This window comes from Pteropus medius, unplaced genomic scaffold (genome assembly GCF_902729225.1).
Source record: "Pteropus medius unplaced genomic scaffold, Ma_sr-lr_union100, whole genome shotgun sequence".
Lineage (NCBI taxonomy): Eukaryota > Metazoa > Chordata > Mammalia > Chiroptera > Pteropodidae > Pteropus > Pteropus medius.
The window spans coordinates 11,717,543-11,720,686 of NW_024349519.1; the positions used below are offsets into that span (position 1 = coordinate 11,717,543).

The 3,144-nt window shown below is 35.0% G+C and overlaps 1 pseudogene; it reads left to right on the forward strand.

Annotated features, from left to right (window-relative positions):
- Window positions 1–641: 641 nt before the first annotated feature.
- LOC120618638 (uncharacterized) lies at window positions 642–760 on the forward strand (annotated as a pseudogene).
- Window positions 761–3,144: the final 2,384 nt, after the last annotated feature.

Here is a 3,144-nt window from a genome sequence, read left to right on the forward strand (position 1 = left end):
AAGACTGCTCATCAGCTGACCTGGAGATGGGGAAATTGTTTTGGATTATAGTAGGCCCAATGTAATCACAAGGACTCTCAAAAGTAAGAGCAGAAAAAGATTCAGTGTCAGAGTGATGCTATATAAGAAAGACTCATAATGCTAAATTTAAAGGTGGAAGGCGACCAGGAAACAAGAAATGTGGGAAGCCTGTAGAAGCTAGAAAAGGCAAGGAAACAGATTCTCCCCTCCAGAAAGGAATGCAGTCCTGATTTTAGCTGATTGATTTTTAACCTTGATTTCAACCTAGTGAGACCCAGTTTGGACTTCTAATCTTCAGAACTATAAGAATATAAATTGGTATTGTATTAAGCCACTAAGTTTATGGTAATTGGTTACAGCAACAATAGAAAACTGATACAAAGAGTAAGTAGGATTTCATATGAGAAAGGGGCTAGTTGAGGGTCTTGCAGTCAGGTGACATTAACATTTAATCGAGTACTTGTGGATAGGCACCTCTCTATGTCAAGCGCTTTTCGTGCCATAATTGAAGAGGTCCTTTTTGTATAGTAAATGACTATTATATGAACTATCAATAAAGGCTATTAGTGATGTAGACTTTGGAATCAGCTGATAAACAGTAGCAATAAGAATGATGTTATATCTTTGGCCATGCTACCCTGAACAAGCCCGATCCCATCTGATATCGGAAGCTAAGCAGGGTCGGGCCTGGTTAGTACTTGAATGGGAGACCACTTAGGAAGACCAAGTGCTGTAGGCATAAAAATTTAAAAAAAAATAAGGGATTGTAAGCTGACAAGGTCCTTGCAATCAGTGAGGTCAACAACCAAGGGTTGCCTCACCTAAAAAATAAAATAATTAAAAATTAAAAAATTAAAAAAAGAATGGTATTACAATATGAATTAAAGAGGTTGAATGTATCAAACTCTTGGAAATCAAGCACTGGGATATAATGACCAGACACTATAAAGTTATTCCTTTAGCCTACAACTACAACTGCCATTTCGACATTTAAACCAAGAGGTTCCATTTGCACCTCATATTCAATAGCTTTTAGATTCAAGTCACTATCTGCAAAATCTACTTGTTCTTCAAAGTGCCCTGTTTCTGTTCATAGCAACACTGTATTGCTAATGACCCAAACTTGAAATTTCTAAATCAGCCACTTCCCAACCTCCCGACAGTCAACCAATTATTATGTCATAAAGCTTCTATCACCATTATTTTCTAAAATGTTTTCCATCTTTCACTTTCCTGATGCCAGCCCTAGATGTGCCATTTTAACCTCAGACAACTATTTATGTTCTATTCCCAATGAGTCATAAATTTCCCTTTCCCTCATCACACCTTCTCCATGTTTCTTTGCTCTTTTCTTTCTCTGAACTCTTGCAACTCATGTTTCCCCTTGCCCTCTCTTACTCACTCCTTAGCTCACCACTGCTGACCTCACTACTGTTGGCCATTCTATTGAAATGGTTTTCCCTGAAGTTATAAGTGACCTTCTATTTTCCAAATTTCAGAATGCTTCGAACTTCCCTAAACTTGACCTCTCTGTGACATTGACGTAATAGACTGTTCTTTTTTTTTTTGAAACTATTTTCTTACTCGGATTCTAGACTATCCTATTTCCAGTCTCCCCTTTTATTGTTTTACTAATTATTTTGTCTCCTCAAAGAGTATCCATCTCCTTCTGTCCCACTAATACTGCTGCTTCCTACAGTTTTAATCTAAGTGCTCATAACTTTCTACCATATAGATATGTCTCTTCCTAGGTATTGGATGTAAGTATAGCTTGGAAAATGTAAAAGAGCACAAATGTTTCTTAGCTCTCTGATTATTGGAATTCTATCTTTCTATGTAGTTTTTTAGTATCTGCTTTCTGCTCAGTAGGATGCTAAACATAGAAGAGAATTTAAAAGTGATGAAGACATAGCGTCTACATTCTGAAAGCTGGTAACCAATTTAGACAGATACAAAATATACATATAAAATTTTTGAGAAATGACCCAAGGCAGAATTCATTCATTTAGCAATTGGCGATGACCACTAAACACTAATTGAACATAGTTATACAATAAATATGACAATATAGGAATGTCTCTTCTTTTATAGGTAAACAGGACAAACACTAAGCTACCAGATAAATAGATTTTCCCTCCATTTCCTTGAATTGAGCCACATAGAGGATTTTATACTAAAAAGAAAAAAAAAGTCATGTTCTAAGTTGTATTCAGTCTTGAATACTGCCTCTTTTTTACAGTTTCACAGTTCCTCATTTGCAATAGAAGCAACTTAAATTTATCATTCTGGGTTTGTTAAAATATTTTGAAACATATCATCCTTATATTTAAAAAATCTATAGAGAAAACCTATCAGAGGAATGATAGCAAGGAAAATGTCTCCCAAGTGAGTTAGACTGGGGCCTTCAACACTGTCCCAGTTCTTCTTACTGAAATATTTATTTACAACTACAGATCAGGTACCTGCATTTTAAGCCATTTCTTTCTCTAATAGAGAAATTTTAAAAACTGGTATTGATAATTGGTTCATACTATACCTAATCTTTGGTAAATAGCCACTCTTGGCAGACAGCAATCAGTAACAACATATTTTGGTTTCTGGCCTGAATGGGAATCATTAACTCAGGCATATCATGATGAAAATTTCCCTTTCTGGCCCATAAGCTTACAGTTTCAAATGGTCTGGTAAAGTCAGAGTGTCAATCTCTATCCTTGATCCTCCATCTGGAAATTTAGATCTCATATTTCTTACAATTCTGTAAATTAAAAAAGTTCCTGTTCTTATACAAACCAGTAATTATTCTATTATATAATTCTTCTTGGGCAGAGAGAAAGTGTAATTCTATACACTGGTGCCTACCTAATTCCTGATATAAAAACTACCAAGAGCCATAATAGACATAAGATATCACTCGAGGAATGAATTTAACAGCTGAAACTTCATGCCTTAACCTGAAAGAAAAAATTTCATGCTGCAAATACTTCAAAAATAGTTTGCCAAATACACTGAACCAGAAAAAATAGATTTCCTCATGACATGCTTATTCTAATCCCTAGTCAATCAATAAGTAGTATGAATAAACTTTTATACTATTTCAAATCCAAATTCTCCACTAAAAAATCA